Here is a 28,000-nt window from a genome sequence, read left to right as displayed (position 1 = left end):
CAAAGAAGTCAGTCCCCAGCACCTTACCTACACTAGGCAGCTTACAATCACCTGTAATTCCAGCTCCAAGAGATCTAACGCACTCTTCTGGATTCTGCAGGCTCCTACAAACACATGGTACACATAAGCCCATGTAGGCACATACATACACATAAATAAAAATAAATAGATCTTTAAAAAGAAAATTAATGAAACTCATTTTGTATAATTATTTGATCTTAACAAAAGTAATGTAACACAAAGAAATTTATACAATGTAATATTCAGTCAGTAAAAAATGTGGTGCTGGGGGAAGGAGAGATGGCTCAGCGGTTAAGAGACTACTCTTCCAGAGGTCCTGAGTTCAATTCCCAGCAACCACATGGTGGCTCACAACCATCTGTAAAGAGATCTGATGCCCTCTTCTGGTGTATCTGAAGACAGCTACAGTGTACTTATATATAATAAATTAATAAATCTTTAAAAAAAATATGGTGCTGGGTATTGTAGCTGTATTAGGCATGTTCTCTAGAGGAAGAGAATCAGCAGGATGCATGTATGATATAAGGGGATTTATCAGAATGGCTTACATAATAGGACCTATCCAGCCATGGCCATCTGTATAGTAGAAAGGTTGCGCTACCCACCCAGTAGCTGCTCAACCCATAAAGCTTAAAGCCTCACTCTCCAAGAGTATACAAGCAGTAAAGACTATTAATGGTTTCCCCTGGACAAGGCCAACCCCATCCCCACCCCCTGAAAAGCAGATACCAGGCAAACTGGATGTCTAGAAGAAATGAAGACAAGCTATGCTTCCTCAAAGTGGCTCAGACCAGCTGAGGTACCTGGAAAGAACTCTCTCCAATCTGTTGAGCTGTCTGCAGTCTGTATTCCTGTACAATGTACTCCTGATTCCCAGCTTTTGTGAGTTGTCACCGGTGCTGGGGTCAGCTTTGGTGATGCAGTTGTCTGCTCCTGTAAAGTAACATCAGTAAAATTCATTGCTTCACCAAGTTGAACATTAGTGAAATCCTCACTTTGGTATGATATGAACTCCTTTTCTGGGGTAAGTAGGGGAGTGTGTGTGTGTGTGTGTGTGTGTGTGTGTGTGTGTGTGTGTGTGTGTGTGTGTGTTGTATAGGACTATGAGAGTGAGGGGGCAGCAAGAAAAGAATGAGAGAGAGAGAGAGAGAGAGAGAGAGAGAGAGAGAGAGCGCTGTTTAGGACCATGAGAGTGAGGGGGCAGCAAGGAAAGAATGAGAGAGAGAGAGAGAGAGAGAGAGAGAGAGAGAGTTAGTTTTGTATATTTTGTTGTTTCATCTCCTCTCAGAAAGTTTATTACATAACATAACACCAGGTGATAGTGCTCCTCAGACTCCTATAAGGGTAAGTTTTACACATTTACACACGAGAGAGAGAGAGAGACAGAGAGACAGAGAGAGAGACACAGAGACAGGCAGGCAGACAGACAGAGACATAGTGAGAGTGGGAAAATCTGCCGAAGATGCCCTCAAAATACCCCCAGAGTTATGTCTCCTAGGTGATTCTAAATCTCACAAAGTTGACAAGATCAATCTTGAATGTGGTACATATCTCTGATCCACCTCTCAGAAGGTGCTGGCAGTAGGATAGGTTCATCCTCAACTGCCTAAGGAGTTCAAGACCAGCCTGGGCTACACAAGATTTGTATGGAAAAAATAAGAAAGCTGTCATTTGCAGCAAAAATAGATGAACTAGAAATCATCATTTTAAGTGAAAAAAGGCTAAACGTGGAAAGAGGAAGAAGGATGGAAGGGGTGATGGAGGGAGGGACGGAGGGAGGGACGGAGGGAGGGACGGAGGGAAGGAAGGAAGCTGGCCTAAAAGAAAAGAGATTACTAAAACTGGAAAGTGGCTGAGAGAGGGAGAACAGACATGATCAGTCTACAGTGTATGTGTATCTGAATAACACCAGGGAGTCCCATTAACTAACTAGAGGCAGGCAGGATGGCTCAGTGGCTAATGGCACTTGCTGCCAAGGCTGATAATCTGAATTTGATCCCTGGGACCTAGATAATAGAAAGAGAAGAGTCACATCCTAGAAGTTGCTACCATGACATTGGCACTCTCTCACATACAAATAAATGATTAAAACTGTGCTAGAACTTGTAACTACCAAGATACATAAAGTTGCTAAAAGTGTACATTTTCATGAAATAAATAAATAAATAAAGTCACATAAAAGTAATCTAGGAAACTTCTGATTTATCTAAATACAATGTTGAGGAAGTGTTATTATTATATAAATGATACAATAAATAATATTACTGGTAATGTCAAAATGTGTGTTTTTCTTCAGGTACCTTTACCTTTTGTATGCTTAATTTTTTAAATATATATAAATAAAGAGATCCATATTGTCAGATGCCCTGGAATTGGAGCTTCTGTGGTTGTAAACTCCCGAATGTGGTTGCTAAGAAATGAAATCCTACCAGGAATGGTGGTTCACACCTTTAATTCCAGCACTTGGAAAGCAGAAGCAGGCAGATCTCTGAGTTCAAGGCCAGCCTGGTCTACAAAGCAAATTCCAGGCCAGCCTGGGCTACACAGAGAAACCTGAGCCATTTTTTGCAACTGCGGTGATAAAATATTTTAAAGATTTCTCTTTCATTTTGACTTTATTTGTGTGCATGTCTATGGATGAGTATGTGGCCAGAAGAAGGCTTCAGATCCCCCACAGCTAAATTTGTGAGTCGATCAACATGGGTACCAGGAGCCAAACTCTGGTTCTTTGGAAGAGAACCTTAACCATCAAGCTATTTGGTAAAATATTTTAAAACAAGATAAAATAAAAAGCCTAGGTCACTCATACATGACTCGTAGCAATGTAAACAGTGTTAAGTAGGTATAGGAACCAGGCACTAACAATATAAGCCAATGTTTGCGCTCTTACACACTGACCTGAGACTAATGAAAACACTTGACCCTATACAAAAATGTTTCTAGCGCCTCTGTTTCTAGGAGTCTCACAAATTAGAATCTACTGAGACCTGCTTCAGAGAGTCCTGCATATAGTGCCACATCCATAATGTGGAAAGCAGCTGAATGAAGACTCAATTGTTAGTATAAACAAGTCCAGGAACTCAATTACTCCTAAATGGAGACCCATCACAAAATATGTGTATTTACATGAGTTGCTAAATTTCTCGGCACCTTGATTGACTCATGTATAAAGTGACTTTTATCCATTTTTCTTTTTTTTTGGGGGGGGGTTCTTTTTTTCAGAGCTGAGGACCGAACTCAGGGCCTTGCGCTTCCTAGGCAAGCACTCTACCACTGAGCTAAATCCCCAACCCAATTATCCATTTTTCAAGCAGTCAATCAACAAACTCTTAGTTCCAATTACAGAGGATCACCGTGAAGAAGACAACTTTTACATTCAAAGTACAGAAATTCTATTGGGAGGCTGAGGCAAGGGAATTGCTGTAAATCCTCAGTCAGACTGAGACACTTAGACTCCATTTCAAAAAGGCCAATAAAATAAGATCAAATAGATCTGAAATCCTAGTGGGTAAGACAGGCAGTATAAACACTATAAACATGGAGAAATGAGTATTTGCCAGCAAAGACCGCTCTGAGTAAAGCAGCAGGGAGAGGAAGAGAGAGAGTGTGGTGTGTCCCACAGTGCCCAGGCTCAGCTCAAGGCGACACTGCTGCAAGAGTCCCAGACATGTTAGTGTTGGTACACTAATTGTCGCCAAAACTGCTATTTTGTACTGTTCAGGTGTCAGTAAGGTTGAAAGGAAATGACTACGCTCACACTGCTGGTGGAAGTGCAATTTATCCAACCTCTTTAGAAGCCAAGTTGGCAGTGTTTCTCTCTGCTTCCAACAGAGTAACGCTGGGTCTACAAACATGTGCCAGTGCCCCCAGAGTGGCAAGGCTTTTAAAACAATGACTGTGTGCATCCTAAATGACCCAGTGGACTGAACCTTGCTGATTACTTTGTGCTTTGGTTTCCTTGTGTAGAAAAGATACAAACTAGGGGTTTAAAACTAAAACAAGGGGCTAGTGAGGTGGCTCAGTGCTGAAGAACACATCTTGCTCTACCAGAGAAGCCGAGTTCGCTTCCTAGCACCGACATCAGGTGGCTCGCAACCACCTGTAACTCCAGCTCCAGAAGAATCCCGCACCTCTGACCTCTGCAGGCAAAATGCACTCATGCGCCACTAAAATAAATGTAAGCAATACATAAATAAAGTTATAGCCCAGTGGTAGAATACTTGCCTAGCACATTCGAGGTGCTGGGTTAGAGTTCCCAGAACCACAAAAAGATGGGCTGTAATAACATATACCTGTAACTCCAGAATGTAGGACATTGAGGCAGAGGGATCTTAATCTGAATCCAGCTTGAATTGCACAGGAACAGACCTTGTCTTAGGAGAGATGGCCCAGCGGTTAAGAGCACCGACTGCCCTTCCAGAGGTCCTGAGTTCAATTCCCAGCAACCACATGGTGGCTCACAACCATCTGTAATGAGATCTGATGCCCTCTTCTGGTGTGTCTGAGGACAGCTACAGTGTACTCATATACATAAAGTAAATAAATCTTTAAAATAAATAAAATAAATTGTGAAGCCAGGGTAGTAGCGCCCTCTTTTGATCCCAGCACTCAGGAGACAGGCGGATCTGTGAGTTCAAAGCCAGCCTGCTCTACAGAGCAAGTTTCAGGACAGCCAGGACTCCACAGAGAAACCCTGTCTCAAAAAAACAAAAGTTGAGGGCTAGAAAAATGTCTTAATTGCTATTCCCAGCACCCATATGCTGGCTCACAACCATCTGTAACCCCCAGGAGATGGAGATCTGATGCTTCCTTTCGACCTTTGTGGGACCAGGCAAGCATGAGGTACTCATACAGGCAAAGTACCTATACACATAGAATAAATCAATCTTTTAAATAACAGATTATTACAAAGGTTGCTTTTTCTTGATTTTAGGGGAGGGGATTGGAGGCAGGGATGAGACAGGGTTTTATGTAGCTTGGTTGCTTCAAAATCACTATCTAGCTGAGATTAGCCTTGAAGTCCCCCATCTTCCAGCCTCAACTTTCCCAGTTTGGGGTTACCAGTCTGTGCTCACACCTGACTGACTGCCTTTTGTTTTCCGAGAATCTCACACAGGTCAGCCTTGAATTGTTAATTCTCTGGTTTCCTGAATACTGTGACACTGGGATCACAGCCACCACACCTGTCTTTGAGATGATGATCGAATTAATCAACATATGAAAAGCCCTAGTATGTGTTTATTTCATAAATTCTACTTCTCGTTATGCATGCATGCCCAGCATTACTTTTAACACTAGAAAAAATTGGAACCAACATAGATATCCATTAAGAAGATGGCCAGGCGGGGTTGGGGATTTAGCTCAGCGGTAGAGCGCTTGCCTAGGGAGCGCAAGGTCCTGGGTTCAGTCCCCAGGTCCGGGGTAAAAAAAAAAAAGAAGATGGCCAGGCAAAGAAGCCCTTAAAGTTCAAAACCAGACTGAGCTTAAGTATCAAGTTCCAGGCTAGCTAGGGCTACCCACTGAGACTGTAAAAAAAAAAATAGTAGATGGAGAAACAGAGACAGAGTGTGGGCTACGGAACACCATGACACAGCTAAACAGAATGGACAGATCTCAGCTCTCCGTGTTCTAGTGTAGAAAGGTCTCCGAGAAGTGTCCTTATAAATAAAAAAGGTAGTCTTAGCACACTACAGAATAAGCCCATCTAAGTAATACAAAGGGTGCAATATTATAATCTATGTCTATTCCTAATGGTCATGTGAAAAAGTCTAAAAGGAATCTTCTCAAATTAGTGTTGGTCTTAGACTGGTAGAAAGTGTGAGGGAAATGAATGTGAAAGAAGTAAAAACTGATTTTCTATTTTTAATAGTATTTGTGACTAGTTTAAGAGGATCTCACTGTGTAACCCAGGCTGGCCTGAAATACAGGCATATGCCACCATGCCCAACTAAAAAGATGCTGTTTTCTAAAATGTTTCAGACTTTTATTTTCACTTGGATATTGTGCCTGCATCGAAGGCACGGCCCCACTTGCATGTGGTATTAGCAATTGAACCTGGGTCCTCGGGAAGAGCAGGCAAATCTCTTAAAGACTGGGTTCTTAGGATGCTGTCCAGGTTGTTCTGGAGCTCCTGGGCTCAAGCAACCTTCTGCCCCAGTCTCCTGTAGCCAGGACTGCAGAAACATGTCACTGTGCCCAGTAAACTGTTTTTATGTTTGGTTATTTATTCAATAGTGGGGACCGGACAAATGAATCACCAGTTAAGACTATTTGCTGCTCTGGCCCAAGACCTAGGTTTAGTTCCCAACAGCCATATGGGGCAGGTTACAACCACCTGGAGCATCCGTTTCTAAGAACCAAACACCCTCTTCTGGCCTCCTCAGGCACCAAATGTACTTAGTGGTCTGTATACATACAATGGAGTGCACACACATAAGTACACACATAAGTAAATCCTTTATAAAAATACAGGGTAATAAGACTAGAGATGTACCTCAGTAGTAGAGGGCTACAGGATATACAAGGGCTTGTACCCTGTTCCCAGTACCCTAGAAGGAAGGAGAGAACAGACAGAAAGGAGGAAGGGATAGAGAGGGAAGAAAGGAGTCGGGAGAGAAGTGGGGATTAGCTAGGAAGAAAACTGTTATTTCAACAAATTATTTTGGAGCAATGTGTTATTCATAAGCAATAAAAATCAGCCTATCTATAGCTTGCATTGTATATAAAAGTTAACATAAAAAATGAATTACAGAACTACATGCAATATCTAAAGGTATTATTTTTCTAGAAGAAATTATTTTAAAAATAAATCTTTGTGTCCCTAAATTAGATAAATATTGTTCAGAAACCAAGAGCATAGCTCATACAAGAACAATTGGAAAGCTGGGAGTATACCTCAGTAGTTAGGAGCACTGGCTGCTCTTCCAGAGAATCAGCACCCACAGGGTACTTCACAACAGCCTGTAACTTCCGTTCCAAGACATCTAGTGCCCTCTCCTGGACACCACAGGAACTGCATGCCTGCGGTGTACCCACAATACAGGCAAGAGAAACCACCCTTACACATAAAATAAAAACAAAGAAATCTTCAAAGAAGGAAAAATTGGAGCCAAGCTTTATCAGCATAGTCTTGTAATCCTATCATTGAGGAGGCTGGAGCAGGAGGATCTCCATGAATTCAAAGCCATCCAGGGCTACATAACAGGACCATTATTAGGTACTTCTACTCACTGAAAGATGCTGCCATTAGAGTTGGGGTTGATGGCACATGCCTTTACTACCACAGAGGCAGGCTGGCAGATCTCTGAGTTCAAGGCCAGCCTGGTTTACAGCCTGGTTTAGAAGGACAGCAATGGCTGTTACACAGACAAACCCTTTCTGGAAATTTTTTATATGAATGAATGAATGAATGAATGAGAAGGAAGGAAGGAAGGAAGGAAGGAAGGAAGGAAGGAAGGAAGGAAGGAAGGGAAACACTGCTAGTAAAATGGAAAAGAAAAATGGCAAGAGCTAGAAGATCAGAGTTTGCTGTGAGATTGTTTCACTATTAATGTCAGAAGCTAGGCCCACAAAATTCTCACCAATGTGACTGTCTATACACATGCTGAACAAGGATAACTACAACAAACATGACAAAGTGAATGGGAGAAAAACCACAAGGCCTCAACCAATCCTACACAAAGAAATACAGGCAACTAAGGAATGCTGGGAGTAGGAAAAATAGTCTTCCCTAGGGAAGAGCACATGAGTTGGTTCTCCAATAAAACTTGTCAGTCCTGAAAACATATGTGTAAGCAACATTATACAGACTGAACAGGTTATATCTATGCACTTAGAAAGATATATACATACATACATATACATACATGTATGTAAAAACAATTAATGATAAGAGGCCATGAATTTGAAAGAAAACAGGGAGGAGTATATTTGGAAGGAGGAAAGGGAAAGGGGAAATGATATAATTATAGTATAATCTTAAAAATATTATAATAATAACAATAATAAATTAAAAGATAACAAGGCAAGGTGACATGCCTTTAATCCGCACTTGGAGAGGCAGAGCCTGTAGATCTCTGTGACTTTGAGGTTACCCTGGTCTACATAACAAGTTACAAACTGACAAGGCTCACATAGTCATATCCTGTCTCCCAAAAACAAACAAACAAAATAAAAAACAAGGGGCTGGAGAGATGGCTTAGCAGGTAAGAGCACTGGCTGCTCTTCCAGAGGACCCAGGTTCAATTCCCAGCACCCACATGGCAGCTCACAACTCTCTGTAACTCCAGTTCCAGGGGACCCAACATCCTCCCTCATACAGACGTACCTGCAGGCCAAACACCAATGCACATAAAAATCAATCATCTTTAAAAAGCAAAGAAAAGTGAAAAAGACAAATAAACATCTAAGAAAATATTTGAAAACGACATTTGATAAACAGGAATATGCATAATGTATAAAAACTCTCAAATACAATAATTCTAGAAAACCAACAGACCCAGCACAGTGGCATATGCCTGTAATTCCAGCACTCAGGAGTTAGAGGATCAAATGTCCAGGGTCACCATACATACTGAGCTCAAGGCAAGTCTAGGCGTATGAGACCCCAACTTGAAAAAAGAAAAGAAAAAGAAGCTAGAAAGATGACCCCTTCTGCTCTTATAGATGATTGAAGACAGGTTCCTAGCAACCAGGTCACATTCACACCCTGCAACTCGAACTCTAGGAGACCAGTGTCCTCTTCTGCCTCCCAGAAGACACCGTGAGTACATGCACAAGCCCTCACTCAGACATGTGTATACACATAATTGGAAATTTTAAAATAATAAATCGGGCTGGAGAGAGGCTCAGCAGTTAAGAGCACTGACTGCTCTTCCAGAGGTCCTGAGTTCAATTCCCAGCAACCACATGGTGGCTCACAACCATCTGTCATGGGATCTGATGCCCTCTTCTGGTGTGTCTGTAGACAGTGACAGTGTACTCGTCATATATAAAATGAATAAATAAAATCTTTTAAAAAATTAATTTGAAATAATAAATCTAGGGGTCAGTGGTTAAGACACTCAGTAGTTAAGAGCATTGGGTGTTCTTGCAGAGAACCCAGCACCCAGTGGAGGTTCACAGAAGTCTATAGCGCAAGTTCCAGAGGATCCAGCGTTCTCTCTTGGCCTCACAGGCACCAAGTAGGAATGCAGTTCACTTACATAATGTACACAAAACACTCATCACATTTTTAAAATACATCTAAGGACTGGAGAAAGCTCAGTGGTTAAAAACACTAGCTGCTCTCCCAGAGACCCCAGGTTCAATTCCCACCACTCACACATAGCAGCTCACAACAAATTCTAACTCTGTCACCCTCTTGTGGTCCGTTCAGGTATTGCAAGAATTTGGTGCACAGACAAAACTGTAGACACCCATTCATATAAGACAATAAAAATCGAAAAATAAAAATAAAAAATATATTAAAACTACATTTTTGAAGAAAAATAAAGTTAGATATTAAGGCATACTCCATTAGTCCCAGCATTCTGGAGGCAGAGGCAGGTGGATCTCTGAGTTTGAGGCTATTTGAATCTGATCTAGAGAGTTCCAGTCAGCCAAAGCTAGGTAGTAAGATCCTATATCAAAAACAGAAGGAAGGAAGGAAGGAAGGAAGGAAGGAAGGAAGGAAGGAAGGAAGGAAGGAAGGAAGGAAGGAGGAAAAAAGAAAAAAAGCAATTTAGTTTTGAAAATTTGATAAAAATATTTGATCAGATATTTAAGCATAAAAACTGTATGGATATTTTTAAAAAGCATAAATTTACAGAGATGGTCCACTGGCTAAGAGCATTTGTTGCTCTTGCATAAAACCTGGGTTGGGTCCTGCAGAGGACCATGTGGGGGCTGGGAACCCATCCATAACACCAGTTCCAGGGGATCCAACATCCTTGTCTGACTAAGGACACCAGGTATACACATGGCATACATACATGCATGCAGGTAAAACACTCAAATACACAAAAAATAAAAATAAATAAATCTTTAAAAATAAAACATACATAGTGTTTGGTTTCCAACCTTGGGACAAGGGGTTAAGGTGCATATTTTACATATCAGAGCAGACCTGGCCCCCAGGTTCTCCCAGCATCCCTCACTCCCCACCCAGCATACTCAGTCCCAACCCTGAACTTTCCAGCCCAGGGGCTATGCTGCACTTCCCCCAGAGAGGCTCTTCCCTAAATAATCCAGACATTTAGACATTTTGCGCTCTCTCTCTCTCTCTCTCTCTCTCTCTCTCTCTCTCTCTCTCTCCCTCCCTCCCTCCCTCCCTCCCTCCCTCCTTTTTCTCCCCTCCGTGTCTCTTTGCACTTGTGCTTTCTTTTTCTTCCTCCTCTCCTCTCTCGCAATTACCATGGCTATTTCCCTGGTTTCCTTCCCTGGGACCAGGGAACTTGCCAAGAGGGAAGAAATTACTTATCAAATATATCGAGCATCATTACCTACAAGAGAAATATATGACACAATAAGTGCTGGATATGATGACTGCCCTAGTTTGCTTTGATAAACACCATGACCAAAAACAACATGTGGAGAAAAGTGTTTATTCCACTTCACAGCATACACATCATGAAAAGAAGCCAGGACAGGAACTCACTCTCTGTCTCTCACTCTCTCTGTCTCTTTCTGTCTCTCTCTCTCTGTCTGTCTCTCTGTCTGTCTCTCTCTCTGTCTCTCTCTGCCTCTCTCTTTCTGTCTTTCTCTGTCTCTCTCTGTCTCTGTCTCTCTCTCTCTCTCTCTCTCTCTCACACACACACACACATACACACACACCACAGAGACACAGAGAGAGACACAATAGTGTGCATCTTATTAGAACAGGTAAAAAACAAAAGATTGACTTTTACAAACAACTTTGGTGTGATAAAGGAGTCAAGAAGGTGGAGAAAGACTCCACAAAAGAGGAATATTTGCAAATCGTGTATTCTATTTGATGAGGGATAAATATACAAAATCTATGTAGGGTTCCAAAACCCAAGAATAACAACAAAGAACCTGATTTGAACATGGCTAGAGCATCTCAGTTCATGTTCAGCACTCAGAGGCAGAAGCAGGAGCATGGCCAGCCTCAGTTACACAGTGAATTCCAGGCTATCCAGAGCCATATTGCCAGACTCTGTCTCAAAACAAAAACAAAGAGAGAAAACAAACAGGTGAAATAGTGTTTCTCCAAAGACGGTAACTGGCCGACAGACACGTGAAACAACTCAAAAATCGCTCATTTGAGAAATGCAAAGAACGGTAACTGGAAGAGACAAGAAATACATACCACAGATGGCACTTTACACCCTTTGGTAGTACACATATTAATAACAGGAGCCAGGGCTAGGATGGTGACACAGTGCTTCCCTAGCATGGGAAAGCCTCAGGGTTTGATTCCCAGCACTGGGGCGAAAACTCATTATCTGGAGTGCAGTTTGGTGGTAGAGCACTTCCCCAGTATGTGTATAAGGTTCTGGGTTTCGTCCCTAGAGCCACGGAAGAATAGAAAAATAATGTTAGTGAGGCTGTGAGGAAATGTAAACCTTGGTGCATTACTGTGGGAATGGCAGTTCCTCAAAAGGTAAGCATAAAATTGCCAAAAGTCAATAGTTGAAAATAGAGGAAAACACCCTAAAGCATTGGAAGCAGGATCTCAACCCGATACATGCGCACTGGAGTCCATAGCACTGTTCCCCGCCAAACCAAAGCATGGGGAGAACGTAAGTGTTTATCAGCCCATGCACAGGATGGAATCATTCAGCCCTAATATAAAACAAAATCCTGACATGTACAGCAACATGGGTAAATTCTCGAAGCATTGTTCTAAAGTAAATGAAGCAGACAGACAGGACAAACATTGTGTGTGTGTGTGTGTGTGTGTGTGTGTGTGTGTGTGTGTGTGTGTGTGTGTAAAATCTCACCTATTTGAGATATTTAGAATAGGAAGAAATGACAGAGACAGGAAGCAGAATCCAGGCATGGTGACATGCATCTGTAATGTCAGCACCCAGGAGGCTGAGGGACAGGGAGGGCCTTAAATTCAAAACCAGATACATAGTAAAGCTCTGTCCTTTTAAAAGAAAGAAGGAAGGAAGGAAGGAAGGAAGGAAGGAAGGAAGGAAGGAAGGAAGGAAGGAAAGAAAGAAAGAAAGAAAGAAAGAAAGAAAGAAAGAAAGAAAGAAAGAAAAAGAGGGGGAGGGAGGGAAGGAAAAAGGAAAGAAGGAAAGAAGTTGGGAGCAGGATGACAAGGGAGAGGAAGGGGTTAAGCAAAATTAGAGATATATGAAAAACCCTTTTAGATATCTACTATTTAAAAATGTGAAATGTATTCAATAACTCCAAGAGTTACATTGTCTTCTCTTTAAGTGGACATTGGTATTGAGGGTATTGGATCTCCTGGAACTAGAGTTATAAACAGTTGTGAGCTGCCATGTGGGTGCTGGGAATTGAATGTGGAACCTCTGGGAGTGCAGACAGTGCTCTTAACCAGCCCAGAAACCCAGTGTTTTTTAAATTGTAAAGAAGATTTATACATTTTTATGTGTGGGGTGTGCTCTTCCTGCATGGATTTCTATGAGTTACATGGAAGCTAGAAAAGGATGTGTGGGCCCTGAAGCTAGACTTACAGGCTAAGAATGGGCCCTGGGTCCTCTTAATCACTCTTAATCACTGAGTCATCTCTCCTTATTTTTTTCTTAAAGACTTATGATTTATTATCTTTAATGTGTGGGGGAGGGGCTCTATTCATGTAAGTGCATATTCCCAAGGAGGCTGAAGGTATCTGTGGTGGTTTGAATATGCGTGGCCCATGAGAAGTGCTATTATTAGTAGTAGGAGGTGTGGCCTTGTTGGAGTAGGTATGACCTGGTTAGAGGAAGTGTGTCATGTGGGCGTGGCCTTTGAGGTCCTATGCTCAGGCTCCCCTCAGTGCAGAAGAGACCCTCCTCCTAGCTGCCTGTGGAAGAGAGACTTCTGGCTGCCTTCAGATCAAGATGTAGAACTCTCAGCTCAGCTCTTCCAGCACCATGTCTGCCTGCAAGCTGCCATGCTTCCGACATGGTGATGATGGATTGAACCTGGTAGTCATCCCCAATCAAATAATCTCCTTTATAAGAGTTGCCTTGGTCATGGTGTCTCTTCACAGCAATGAAACCCTGACTATGACAGTGTCTAATCCCCTAGACCTAGGATTACAGACATTTGTGATCTGCCTAACGTATGTGCTGAGAACTAAACTCAGTTCTTGTAACTGCTGAGCCATCTCTCCAGTCCCCAACCCCACTACTTTGTAAGCCAATTTAAAAATACAATTTAGGTGTCATCTTGGAAGGCAGAGTCAGGTGGATCTCTGTGAGTTCAAGGGCAGCCTTGTCTACACATCCGATAATAGGATAGCTAGGACTACACAGAAAGACCTTGCCTCAAAAAAAAATTAGGCTCAGTAGTTAAGAATGTTTACTGGTGGGGCTGGGGATTTAGCTCAGTGGTAGAGCGCTTGCCTAACAAGCACAAGGCCCTGGGTTCGGTCCCCAGCTCCGAAAAAAAAGAAAAGAAAAAAAAAGAAAAGAATGCTTACTGGTATTGCAGAGGACCCAAGTTTAGTTCCTAGGGTCCACCTGAGACAGCTCACATCTGACTGTAACCCCAGTTCCAGGCTCATACACATACATGTACATAAATAGAAGCACATGTATGTATATAAATAAATAAAATTTTTAATTAAAAATATACATAAAGCCCAGTGACCATACCAGCCTGGGTCTTAAGTAGGCAATTCTCTCTGTCTTTTCTGCCCTCCATCACTGTCTCTCCTGTCTTACCCCTACCAACCATGCTGGGCCTGGGGCAAGCAGCCTCCTACCCGAGACACTGTTCTGTCGCTCAGAGTGCACAACACAGGGTTCCTTCTGCAGGTTACAGCTAAGGTTCTAGCAAGAGTTTGAGGAGCCAGACTGTTTGCCTCTGCTCACTAAACTAAGAGCTATGTAACTGAGGGAGGGGCCATCATCTATGATTCGCTCTACAGTTGGGAAACCATGGGAAGAAACAGACACATAAGAGGACCTCCCTGGAAGCAGGAGCTTTTGGCTAATGCTTTGTGACTTACATGTAATTGGGTCAGTAAGGACTTTTTGGAAAGTAAAAAATAAAAACAAAAATATACAAATATGTCCCAGTGAACACACCAGGCTGGAACTCAGGAAGGCAATTTTCATTCCCTTTCCTGTCAGCCATCACCATAAAACCTTGGTGTGGGGCCAGCTTTCCTCCGTCCTGTGAACCCTCTCAGTGGTCCCTAGAAGAGAATTCCCATTCCTTTGTGTCAACCACCAATACCTAGAAACACACACTATCTGGGACCCCCAGTGGCCACACCCAGGCTGACACCCAGGCAGACTATTTTTACTATCCTTCCTGTCCTCCATTGCCAACCGTCCTGTCCCAGCCCCAGCCTTGCAGCAGTCTGGTCACAGGTACCTCTCCTCCCATTCTATCCCCACTCCTGGGGGGACTCCATCAAACTTTGGTGTGGTACCAGCTTTCCTTTTTTCCTGTAGCCTCTCTTATCACCCCCACTCTAGCTTAACCCAATTTCTTAGCATCAGTGCCCAACACTCTCTATGTGGGCCCCCCAGTGGCCACTCTCCTTCCTGTCCTTCATTATGATCTCTCCAGTCTCAGCCTCTCCTCCCATCCCAACTCCATTCACTGGAGACTCCAACTCTTATTCTAGACCCAGGGTCTCCCTAGCTCATTCTTCCAGTCTCTGCAGATTATTCTTTGCCTTGCAGAAACCTACTTGTAGTAACTTCTCTTCCCACCTTACCTCCAGATCCCTAGGGACCCTACCTCTTGATGTAGACAGGGTCCCCTTAGCTCTTTCCTACGGTTCCTCTCAACCTTCTCTCCTAGCTCACATCCATTCCTTTTGGCCACCCAGCAATTTGCAGAATCACACTCTACTAAGCAACCCAAAGCCACCACACTTTCCTAAGACCCAGATAGCTTAAAAATAAAAATAAAAATAAAAATAAACCAATGTAACACCCAGAGAGCAAAGACCAGATATCAACACCTAGAATCACCTCAATTATCCCAGTGCCAGATGCCTAGACATGAGCACAAAAACAAAAATACTACCAACCAAGATAATATGTCTCCACCAGAACACAATAACCCTACCACAGTAGGCCTGAGAAATACAATCTAGCTGGAGCACAAAACAAGGACTTCATAATAGCTATTATGAATATGTTCAAGGACCTTAAAGAGAATATGAATAAATCCTTTCATGAAATATGTAAAAACACAAACAGTAAAATGACATAACGAAAATAGTCCAAGACAAAATTAGGAACAGAATCACTAAAGAAAACCTGACCTGAGATAAAACTGGAAATGAAAAATGTAGCTATTATGAATATGTTCAATGACCTTAAAGAAGATATGAATAGATGCACTAAGGAAGTCTGTGAAAACACAAACAAGCAATGGAATGAAATGATGAAAACAGTTCAAGACAACAAAATAGAAACAGAAACACTAAAGAAAACCTCCACTGATGTAAAACTGGAAATGAAAACTTCAGGAAGTCAAACAGAAACCTGAAAGATAAGTGGCACCAACAGAGTACAAGACACAGAAGAGAGACTGTCAGGCACTGAGGACAAGGTAGAAGGAATGGACAACGCAGTCAAAGAAAATGTTCAATCTAAAAACATACAGGCACAAAACATCCAATATGAAAAGACCAAATCTAAGAATAATAGGAATAGAGGAAGGAGAAGAAACCCAGGTCAAAAATACAGAAAATGTGTTCAATGAACTCACAGAAGAAATTTTCCTCAACCTAAAAAAGGAGATGCCTAGCAAGGTACAAGAATCATATAGAACACCAAATAGACTAGACATAAAAAAGTCACTCACTACATATAATCCAAATACTGAATCTACAGAACAAAGAAAGAATAGTAAAAGCTACATGGTGAAAAGTCCAAGGCATTTGAATAACACCTGACTTCTCAATGGAGGCTCTAAAAGCTAGAAGGGCCTGGACAGATGTTCTACAAACTCTGAGAGATTACAATGCCAGCTCAGAGTACCCAGCAAAACTTTCAATCACAACAGACAGGAAAAAAACACAATAAAAGCAAATTTAAGCAATACCTATTAATCCAACCCTAAAGAAGGCACTAAGGAAAACTTCAGTCTGAAAAGGTTAACCACACCTGAGGATACACATGGAATAAACAATCGAATAATGGTAAATCAAAAGAGGGAGGAACACTGCATAACAATAGATTCACAGGGATCTACAAACACTGCTCTCTGATAACTCTCAATGTCAGTGGTCTCAACCACCTTACCGACTGGATTAGAAAACAGGATCCATCTTTCTGCTGTATCCAAGACACATAAGGATATCATCAAGGATAGACATCAAAGGATGAAAGAAGGTAATCCAAGAAAATGGGTCTAACAAGCAAGCTGGTGTGGCCATTTTACTATATGATAAATCAAACTTCAAAGTTAATCAGAAGAGATAGGAAAAGATACTACATACTCATCAAAGGGGAAAATCCCCACTTATACACTAAATATAAGGGTACCCAAGTTCATAAAAAAAAAAAAACAGAAACACTCCTACTGCTAAACTTGCATATTGACCCACACACAGTGACAGTAGATGACTTCAATACCCTACTCTTATTAATAGACAGATCATTCAGACAGAAATAAAGAAGGAAATGCTGAAGTTAAACAACATCATAAATCAAACACCTACCAGATATTTACAGAACATCTCACCCAAATACAGTAGAATATACCTTCTTCTCGCCAGCTCGTGGGATTTTCTCCAAATTGACCACATACTCAGTTACAAGGTGAGTCTCACGAGATATAAGAAAATTGAAATAATATCCTACATCCTATCTAACCACACAGATTAAGGCTGGATATCAATAACAACAGAAACAACAGAAAGGTTACAAACTCTGGAACCTGAATACTCACTGCTGAATGAAAAGTGGATCAAGGCAAAAGCTAAGAAACCAAGCAAGTGAACGACTTGTATAATAATAATAATAATAATAATAATAATAATAATAATAATAAACCTTTAAGACACTTAAGAAGGAAGTTAAAGAAGACATTAGAAAATGAATAGATATTTCATGATCATGGATCAGTAGGATTATTATAGTAAAAATGGACATCATACTAACAGATTCAATTCAATCACCATCAAAATTCTAACACATTCCTTCATAGAACTTGAAAGGACAACTATCAGCTTCACATGGAAACATATAACACCACACACACACACACACACAGAGAGAGAGAGAGAGAGAGAGAGAGAGAGAGAGAGAGAGAGAACAGGATAGCCAAAATAATCCAGAATCCAGAATAATAAAGAACTGTTGGAGCTATTACCATCCCTGATTTCAAGTTGTAGCACAGAGGTGTAGTAATAAAAACAGCAAGGCATTGTCATAAAAACAGACACACTGATTAATCAATGGACTCAAATTGAGGATCCAGACATAAATCCACACGCAGATGGACACCTGATTTTTAATAAGAAAGCCCAAAATGGATGTCTGCATGTAGAAGACTGCAAATAGATTCATATCTATCACCCTGCACCAAACTCTACTCTAGTAATTCTTTCTTTTTTTTTTCCGGAGCTGAGGACCAAACCCAGGGCCTTGTGCTTGCTAGGCAAGCGCTCTACCACTGAGCTAAATCCCCAACCCCCAAAACTCTACTCTAAATGAATCAAAAACATCAACATAAACCAGAAAAACGGAACCTGATAGGAAAGCAAGTGGGGAATAGCAATGAACTCACTGGCACAGGAGACAGCTTTCTAAACAGAACAGTAATGGCTCAGTCACTAAACTGAACAATTTATAAGTGAGACCTCATGAAACTGAAAGGCTTCTGTAAGGTAAAGAACATCATCATTCAGACAAAGCAGCAGTCTACAGATTGGGAAAAGATCCTTAGCAATTACACATCTGATGAAGGGTTAATATTTTAAATATATAAGGAACTAAAAAAAAACTGGACATCAGGCTGGAGAGATGGCTCAGTGGTTAAGAGCACTGACTGCTCTTCCAGAGGTCCTGTGTTCAATTCCCAGCAACCACATGGTGGCTCACAACCACCTGTAATGAGGTCTGATGCCCTTTTCTGGTGTCTCTGAAGACAGCTACAGTGTGCTTATAATATAATAAATAAATCTTTTTAAAAAACTGGACATCAAGAAAACAAATGATTAAACCCAATTTTTAAATGGGATTACAAAGCCAGGCATGGTGGTGTATGCCTTTAATCCCAGCATGTGAGAAGCAGGGGTATGTGGTTCTCTGAGTTCAAGGCCAACCTGTTCTACATAGTGAATTCCAAGACAGCCAGGATTACACAGAAAAATCTAGTCTCAGGTGGAGGGGAGGGGGTGGAACCTAGTCTCAAAAAAATGGGGTGCAGAACTAAACAGAGAGTTCTCAAAGGATGAGAAATGAATGAAAAGCCACCTTAGAAATGATTGAAAAACACTTAAAGAAATTTTCAATATCCTTGGTCATCAGGAAAATGTAAATTAGAACTTCTCTGAGGTTTCACCTTACACTAGTCAGAATGTTCAGGATCAATAAAACAAATGACAACTCATGCTGTAAGGATATGGGGGAAGGCAGGCAAATCTCTGTGAGTTCGAGGCCAGCCTGGTCTACAGAGTTCCAGGACAGTCCAGACTACACAGAGAAACCCTGTCTCTGTGGGGTTTGGAGGGGGGGGGGATTGCCTGGTTAAGAAAACTGGCTGCTCTTCAAGAAGATTTGAATCCTAGCACCCACGGGGCAGTTCACAATTGTCTGTAACTCCAGTTCCAAGGAATCTGACACCCTCTTCTGGCCTACTTGGGCATCAGGCACACACAGTGCACAAACATTTATACAGCAAAATATTCATATACATACATACAAACAAACAAATAAATTGTTGTTGTTGTTGTTGTTTGAGACTGGATTTCTCTGTGTATTTCTGGCTGTCCTGGAACTCACTCTGTAGACCAAGGTGGCCTTGAACTCAGAGATCCACTTGCTTCTGCTTCCTGAGTGCTGGGGTTAAAGGCATGAGCCACCATTGCCTAGCTATCAATACTTTTTTTAAAAATAGACCAAATAGTAACTTTGTTATACATCCTTTACAATACAAAATACAATGATATAATACAAAAATACTTTGTCAACCCTAAGTTGATAAAGATTTTAAATGTACTTCTTTTTTTAAAAGATAGAGCTACACGTGGTGTTTAATCCCAGAACCCAGGAAGTAAAGGCAGGCAGATCCCTGCAAGTTTGAGGCCAGCCAAGATTCCACAATAAGACTGTTTCAAAACAACAATGTAAAAATGATAGACTCCTCTATCTAGTAGATCTTTGAGCTAAGCTTGGAAAGATGACAGATGACAAAAGAGTTACTTCTGTAGCTCACAAAGAGTGCATGAAAACAGACCAAGCCCCTCCTATGTTTCCCCAAAGATAAATGTTCAGAGACGCTCCACACAGGAGAAAATGGAATGAGTAAACAAGTATCTGGTGGGATGCTCGACGTCACTAGCATGGTTTTTAGTGCAAATTAAAAGAAATTACATTAGTACGTTTAAGCAATTCCAGAGCCGGCACCAGTGTGGTGGAACTGCAAAGATCCTCTGGGAACCATTCTTGGCACTGATGCCACTCAGAGAAACGTCAGAAGCTTTTGAGCACAGTACGCCGAGTTGGGGTTCTGGCTTGTTTTGTGGTACTGAAGATAAAACCCAGCTCCTTGCAGAACTACATCCCTACATCCTTTTTAAAGATTTATTTATTATATATAAGCACACTGCAGCTGTCTTCAGACGCACCAGAAGAGGGCATCAGATCCCATTACAGATGGTTGTGAGCCACCATGTGGTTGCTGGGATTTGAACTCAGGACCTCTGGAAGAGCAGTCAGTGGTCTTAACCTCTGACCCATCTCTCCAGTCTCCCTATTAATGGTTGGGTATTGCCAGTCACTCCCATGGACACATCATGGATGTACAGGTTCTGAACCCAAGCCTCTGACCAAGATCACATACCTCAGCTCAGGCTTGTATGTATAGGATACGTCTTAGTTAAGCATTCCTCTACCCTCAGCCCCACATCTCACGTAGACCTCCTGCCCTTCTTCCCACGCATGCTGCTCTGTTTCCTCCTAGTTCAGGTATATATAACAAACCAGAAACCTGGCAATCACCCTAATTGCTTCCTTGTCCCTTACTGCCTCCTCCCACCTCAAATCATTTCTCTGAAGTCAGATCCTGTCATTATCCCCTCTACAATGCCTTTTTAATCTGCTCTGCCTTTCTAGTCCCATCGTCACAGATCTGGGTCTCATAAGCCTCTTGCTTGCTTGAATTGCTGCAATAACCCCGACCCTGACTCCTCCTTGCTGCCTATACTTACTTGGAGCCATGCTTCAGGGAGCGGTGGGGTCTACCTTTCTAAAGTATGACTCTGATTCTGAGCTCTGTAGTCTTTTCATGGCTGGGTGATGTGTACTTGCAGGCTGAAGTCCAATCCAAGATCCAACCTGCAAACAAGAGCTAGGTCTTAGTCATTTTGCCATTCCTGGTTCATAAAATAGAGCCTGACACAGAGTAGGCATTCAATGAATGGTGGTTGAAGGAATAGATTTTTCATTTTGCTTATTTGTTGGTTTCTTGATTTTTTTAATTTATTATTTTTAATTATGTGTATGTATATATAAACACTTGAGTGCATGTGCCTGTAAAGGCATTGAAATAGTCCCCTGGAGCTAGAGTTACAGGTGGTTGTCAGCCACCCAACACAGTTGGCAAGAGAGCTCAGTGGCTAAAAGTCTGGTTACTATTACAAGATGACCCAGGTTAGATTTCCAGAATCTGCATGGTGGCTTACAACTGTAATTTCCAGTCCCTACGGATCCAATACACCCTTCTGGCCTCTGAGAGCACAAGGCACGCAAGTAGTACATAGACACACATGCAAGCAAAACCCCAATACACATAAAATAAATAATTTTTAATTTTTTTTAAAGAGAGTAATACATTTTCTTAACCAGAGCCATCTCTCCAGCCCTGGATTTATCCTAAGGTAATAATGCAACTGAAAAAATGGCTATTAAAAGAAGCCTTCGGGGTTGGGGATTTAGCTCAGTGGTAGAGCACTTGCCTAGCAAGCGCAAGGCTCTGGGTTCAGTCCCCAGCTCCGGAAAAAAAAAAAAAGAAGTCAGAGATCCACTTGTCTCTGCCCCTTCTGGAATTAAAAGAAGCCTTCCAGGACAGGAGAAGTAACTCAGTGGTTAAGAGCACTAACTGCTCTTCCATAGGACCTGGGTTCAATTCCCAGCACCCACATGGCAGCTTACAACTGTCTCTAATGCCTTCACACAGACATACATGCAAACAAAACACCAATGCACAGAAAAAATAAATCTTGCCAGGTGGTGGTGACACATGCCTTCAGTCCCAGCACCAGGGAGGCAGAGGCAAGTGTAGCTCTGTGAGTTCTACGCCAGCCTGGTCTACAGAGAGTTTCAGGACAGCCAGAGTGAAGAGTCAAGCCCTGTCTTGAAAAGCCAAGAAGAAGGAAGAGGAGGAGGAAGAAAAAAAGGAAGAGGAGAAAAAGGAAGAGAGGAAGAGGAGGAGGGGGAGGAGAGGGGGAGGAGGAAGAAGAGGAGGAGGAGGAGAAGGAGGAGGAAAAGATGATGATGATGATGATGATAATTCTGTCCATCATAGCAATATTCCTAATAAAGAAAGTGTAAGGAAGTAAAGAAAACTAAATGTTCAACAACAGAGAACTTTTTGTTAATTATGGGGTAACCACTTAGTGGAATATGATGCAGCTGTTAAAATGATAATTATGGAAATTATGTACTGGCTCAGAGCGTGTTTCTAATATAATAAAAGCAGAATACAAAATTCTAGGACTAAAATTAAGTAAAAGTATGCATGTGCACAAACTGATCAGAAAAAGAACAGGAGAGGGAACAAATGAAGACAGATGTTGTGCTCACAGTGTCTAGGGAGGTACTGTTTGCAATTTACTTACCGTGTTCCAAATTCCCTTTATTACTGTTATAATCTCATTTGTGCATAAGTATAAATTGAGAGAGAAGAGAAAATATTGAAAAGGATGTTTTGAGTCCCTTAAGTCCTTTGACAAGCTGTGGTATAAAAACCAAATAAACCAACAGCCCGGGAGGCAAGAGCTCAGGCTGTCCATCTCCTTAACACTTCTAAGGGGCCATGTGATCTGGAACTAGAGTTCAGCTCTGGCCAGCCATTCCTCCCTGTACTCTCTAAGTGGATATCCTTCAGTTGTCCCTCACTCCCAAGATCAGATCAACTCCTGCCTCCTACCTTCTTTCTCTCCCTCTCCCCATCTCCCCCTCTCCCTCTCTTCTCCCTCTCTCTTCTTGAGCCAGGTCTCATACAATCCACACTGGCCTTGAATTTGTTAAGCAGACAAGGATAACTTTGAATTCTTTATCCTCCTCCTTCTGCCTCCCAAGTGCTGAAATCACAGGCGTGGTCCACCACCTTTGACCTTTCTCCTAGAATCCCATTAGCAGCACTGGTCTCTTCAGTGATCCCAAGCCTAAAAATCATACAAACCTTCATTGTCTTGTCCCCTCCATTTTCTTTCTAGCCATCTCTTCAGTCAACTGTGCCTGGTTATTTTGTTTGTTTCTTGCCACTGGGTCTCACATATAGCCCAGGCTGGCCTCAAACTGGCAATCCTCCTGCCTGCCTCAGCCTGCTAACTGCCAGGATCAGAAGTGTGTGGCACCATGCCCAACTTAATCACTCTTTTCCAATAATTAGTTCTAACATAATTTACTAGAGATGTTGCCTTAGTTTTAAACAAAGAAGACTCCTCCCTCCTACTTAACACAACCTAGGGAGAAGAGCTAAGCAATTCTTTTTCTTTTACTCCTTTGCACATTATTAATGGGTAAAGAGAATGCACAGACAGATTTGTGAACTGGAACCTCTTGAGTCAGGAGCTCAGGCACATTGTGGGAGGAATGGTGTAGTAGAATGGCAAGATGAGAAGGCTGTTGATGAAATTTATTCATTCAGCAACTATTTGCCAAGTGCGGGATGAGGTGCCAAGTTCTCTGTTAGTGGTGAAAGGCCAGCTGTCCTGCATGAGTTAGGACAGCTCCGTCGTGGGGGTGTTCTGCTTAGTAAGACAGCAGACAAGTCAATCACTCCTTCCTGCCTGCTGAACTAAGTGCTGGAGCCAAGCTTTGAGCAAGGAGAACGAGGTATTAACCACTGATTGAAAAATAGGAAAGAGAGAGAGAAAAGGAAAGGCGAGGAGGGGAGAGGAGGAGAGGAGAGGGGAGAGGAGGGGAGGGGAGGGGAGAGGAGAGGAACATGACTAGTCCTACGTATGGTAGAGGAGAAAGTTCCTTATATACTTGTGAGTGGACACAGCCAGAGGCAGAAACATCTGGGGGAGCCCAGAGTAAACAAGACTGAGCTGGGTGATGTGGGGAGATGGGGGAGGGGAAGGAAGAGGGGAGAGCAGGGAAACCAGGTACAGAAGCCAGGAGGCCCAAAGGTACAAAGAGAGCCTGTAACCAAAATGTCTGGATTCTGTAAGGAATGGCAGCCTAGGCCCCTGAGCTGCAGAATTCAGGTAGTGGGTAGGGTATGAGCCAGAGGGCCCTAAACAGGTAGGGGCTGAGGGTTGCTAGCTTCCGCTTTATGTTAAACAGGCACCTTAGTCCTGGCTTGAGGCCAAACAATGTTGGAGGAGGACCCAAAGGGCCTAGCAGCTTCCAGAACCCCAGGGAGCCTAGCTGTAGGCATCTCTAGAGCTGGGGAGTGGAATTAGGTAGTACCATGAAGAGGACTGGACTATTCAGGGCAGTTCTAAGCTGAGGAATCATGGGGTCCTTGGACAGTCTGGAAAGAGCCAACCTCAGTGGGCGGGGCGGTGCACACGCCTTTAATCCCAGCACTTGGGAGGCAGAGGCAAGTGGAGCTCTGTGACCTCAAGGCCAGTCTGATCTACAGAGTTCCCGGACAGCCAACCCTACCTGGGAGAAACCCTGCCTCAAAAAACAATAGGAAAGAAAGAAGTAAAAAAGAGTCAGCCTCAAGAGTGGATCTTTCAGATTGAAATGTGACAATTGCGCTCGCTCATTCTCTCTCTCTCTCTCTCTCTCTCTCTCTCTCTCTCTCTCTCTCTCCACACACACACACACACACACACACACACACACACACACACACACACACATCTCCCAGGGTAATGGAACCTGGTGGAAAGAGGAGGGAATTTGAGAGCCAGAGGATGGGAAGGAGTGCTACACATGACTTGGCCAGTATGTTCTTGAATTCAGCAGCTGTGGTTTTCTGCATAAGACCTGTGAAAGATCCAGTCCTTAGCATTCCAGCATGGAATGGGGGCACTGCAGAGCTAATAGCTACCTAAGAGTCTTTTCTTTTTGTAAAATGATTTATTTATTTTATGTATATAAGTACACTGTAGCTGTCTTCAGACACACCAGAAGAGGGCATCAGATCTCATTACAGATGGTTGTGAGCCACCATGTGGTTTCTGGGATTTGAACTCAGGACCTCTAGAAGAGCAGTCAGTGCTCTTAACCTCTGAGCCATCTCTCCAGCCCCAAAGAGTCATTTTTCTTCTGGAATGTAGTCACTGTTAAGCTGCCCGTGACCCAGAAAATAAACCCACACCCATGCACATGCAAGTAAAATTTAACTTCAAACAACCAAACTTAGTTGCTTGGGTTTTGTGGGGTGGGGTTGCTTTTGGGATGGGGGGATCTCACTTTTTAGCCCTGCATCACTACACTCTACTACTTCAGTGAGTTATTTAAAAAGAGAAAGAGAAAGTCAAGTGTGGTGGAGCGTGCTCTTTAACTCTAGCACTCCAGAAGCAGATGCAAACAGATTCTGTGAATTCTAATGAATTCCAGGCCAGTCGGGGCTATAGCGTGAGACCCTGTCTCAGAACAAAACGAAACAAAACAACAACAAAAATACAAGTACAAAGGGGGCATATTGGGAAGAAGGGTCTCAGAGGGAGTAGGAGGTGGGTAACAAAGGGGTACTGGGCGTGTGTGAATACAACCAAAATACATCTCTTAGACACACACACACACACACACACACACACACACACACACACACACAGAGGAAACTGTCAAAATCAATACAATAGTATTTCTTTTTAAATAAAATAAAGGGGCTGGAGAAATGTCTCAAATGTTAAGAGTACTTGTTCTTGGGTTGGGGATTTAGCTCAGTGGTAGAGCGCTTGCCTAGCAAGCGCAAGGCCCTGGGTTCGGTCTCCAGCTCCAAAAAAAAAAAAAAGAAAAGAAAAGAAAAGAAAAGAAAAAAGAGAAAAAAAAGAGTACTTGTTCTTGTAGAGGGTCTGAGTTCAACTCCCAGCATCCACCTGGCAGTTCATAACTATGCATAACTCTAGTTCCACAGGATCCAAGGTCCTCTTCTGACCTCTGGGGACAGCTGACGTGCAAGTGTGGTGCACAGACTACATGACTGACAGCAAACAGTCCTACACAAACAATAAGATAAAGAAGACTAGGGGTTGGGGATTTAGCTCAGTGGTAGTAAGCGCAAGGCCCCTGGGTTCTGTCCTCAGCTCCAAAAAAAAAAACCAAAAAAAAAAAACTAGAAAATAAATCAATTGAATTAAAAGCTAATCACAAAGAAGTAAAGCATAGTGTTTAACAGTACCTGGGAAGGATTGGAAGCAGATGGTGAACGGACGGACAGTGTGGTAGTGATGGTTGAAACTATTTGGTTGAATGCTTCAAAATAGGTAGTAGAGAGGGTACTGAATGCTTCCAATACAAAGACCTTCTAAAGATGTGAAGATGTGACAACTGCTCTGAGCTGATTATTATACATTATATACATGCATAAACATGCAATACCGTGCCCCATAAATCTGTACAATTGCTATATAGCAATTAAAATAAAGCTACAGGCTGGCCACAGTGGCTCAAGCCTATCACTCCCAGTGTTTGGTTTCAGACCCTGGGACAAGGGGCTGAGGTGCATATTTTACATATCAAAGCAGACCTGGCCTCCAGGTTCTCCCAGCATCCCTCAGTCCCTATCCGGTGTACCCTGCCCCCAACCCTGAACTTTCCAGTCCAGGGGCTGAGCTGCCTTTCCTGCAGAGCCTCTTCCCTATATAATCCAGACATTTTCATTTTTTATCTCTTTCTCCTTCCTCCCCTTCCTCTCTCTTCTTTCCCCTCTTCTTTCTCTGCATTTGCTGTCTCTCTCTCTCTCTTCCCCCTCCCCTCTCCCCCTCCCCTTCCCCCCCATCTTCCTCCTCTCCTCCCCCCTCTTCCCTCTCCCTTCCCCCCTCTCCCCCTCCCCTTTCCCTCCCCCCCTCTTCCTCCTCTCCTCCCCCCTCTTCCCTCTCCCCTCCCCCTCTCTTCCCTCTCCCTTCCCCCCTCTCTTCCTCCTCCCCTCCCCCCTCTCTTCTCTCTCCCCTGTCTTTTCCCCTCCCCCCTCTCTCTTCCCTTTCCTCTTTCTTCCCTCTCCCCTCTCTCTCCTTTCCCAAGGTGACTTCCCTGGCCTCGATTCTTGGAGCCAGTGAGCTTGCCGGAGAGCAGCTTCCCAATAAACCTACATTTAATACACTCTAATCTGGCTTAAATTGGCTCATCTCACCTGTGGAGAAGTAACGTACCAGCCAGCACTTGGGAAGATGAGGCTGAAGGATCTCAAGCTGGAGGTCAGCCTAGCCTATCTAGAAGATCCTGTCTCAAAAGTTAAAAATAAAGACATAATCTGTTTGCTTGTACTCTTGGGCACTTGGAAGGCTGAGGTAGGATTTCTTGGGTCCCAAAGTTAAAAGTTAGCCTTAGAGAGAATTTGTTTCCAAACCAACAACAACCAAAAAAAAAAATGTACCAACTACATAAATTGCGGCGGTGCACGCCTGTACACCCAACTCTCAGCAGGTTGTAGCAAAAAAAATTATGAATCTGAGACTAGCCTGGGTTACATAATGAGGCTCTGTCTCAAGATATGTGTATTTCAAGATTTATGTATATTTCATATACATCATATACATACATACATGCCAATAAATCATATATAATTATACAACTGCACACATACATATGAGAAAGAGGAGGAGGTAGAAGAGAAAAGGAGAGACAGAAAAACTCCCCCTTCATAATAGTTTGAAGGGATTGGATCTTTGGGGTTTACAGTAGGCAGAGTTCGTCAACCTGCAGGAGGCCACAGATAACTGAGAGGCTCTGTTCCTTCAAATGGTGAATGAAGGACAGCTTCAAAGTAGGAAAGTAGAATAGCTCGGTCTATGTACTGGCTAGGTAAAACCAGAATGTTCCCTCTCTTCCCCTTACAGTACAGTCAATGCCAAGTGCGTTGTACAGGAATGGATGCACAGGGTGCCAGGTTCAAGCAGAGATCCTACCCTCTCACCCTGGATGGCCCAGTGCCTCAGCAATCTGCACAAAAGCAAGAAAGAGAAACGTGACTTTGGCCATACCTATCTCTTAGTATGGGGCTGGCGGATTGGCTCCGTAACTCTGGAAGATTAGAGAAACTATGTATAAGAAAAGTATCGAGTATTAAAATGTATCTTTTTATCACTCAACCATCTGTAAATTTCTCCTTGCAGGCAGATATCTGGTGCGTCTGGTCTGGACCTCCCCAGCACTCACCACTCAGCACACAGAAGAAGAAGAAGGACTGAGGAAAAACCGCAAGAACTTTTGGGAGATTCTCTCAGCCTCAGTTTCCCAGCTTAGGATCTCTGACCTCCCACCAGTAGATGGCAAGAGAGAGTCCCCGCCCGCTGTGAAAGGCTGCGACTGGGCGGAGC

General features: G+C 42.8%; 1 long non-coding RNA gene across 1 annotated transcript; it reads right to left on the bottom strand.

Moving 5' to 3' along the window:
* Window positions 1-15: 15 nt before the first annotated feature.
* LOC120099193 (uncharacterized) lies at window positions 16-27,968 on the bottom strand. Its single transcript, XR_005498129.2, has 4 exons — window positions 27,840-27,968; window positions 20,543-20,669; window positions 825-954; window positions 16-104 (listed from the first exon to the last, which is right to left on the bottom strand). It is a non-coding gene; the product is annotated as an uncharacterized LOC120099193 (long non-coding RNA).
* Between the last annotated feature and the right edge of the window lie 32 nt (window positions 27,969-28,000).

The sequence above is a fragment of the Rattus norvegicus genome, chromosome X, assembly GCF_036323735.1.
Source record: "Rattus norvegicus strain BN/NHsdMcwi chromosome X, GRCr8, whole genome shotgun sequence".
Taxonomy (NCBI): domain Eukaryota; kingdom Metazoa; phylum Chordata; class Mammalia; order Rodentia; family Muridae; genus Rattus; species Rattus norvegicus.
The sequence above is the reverse complement of the archived record's forward strand: the minus strand, read 5'-3'. Positions and strand labels throughout refer to the sequence as shown.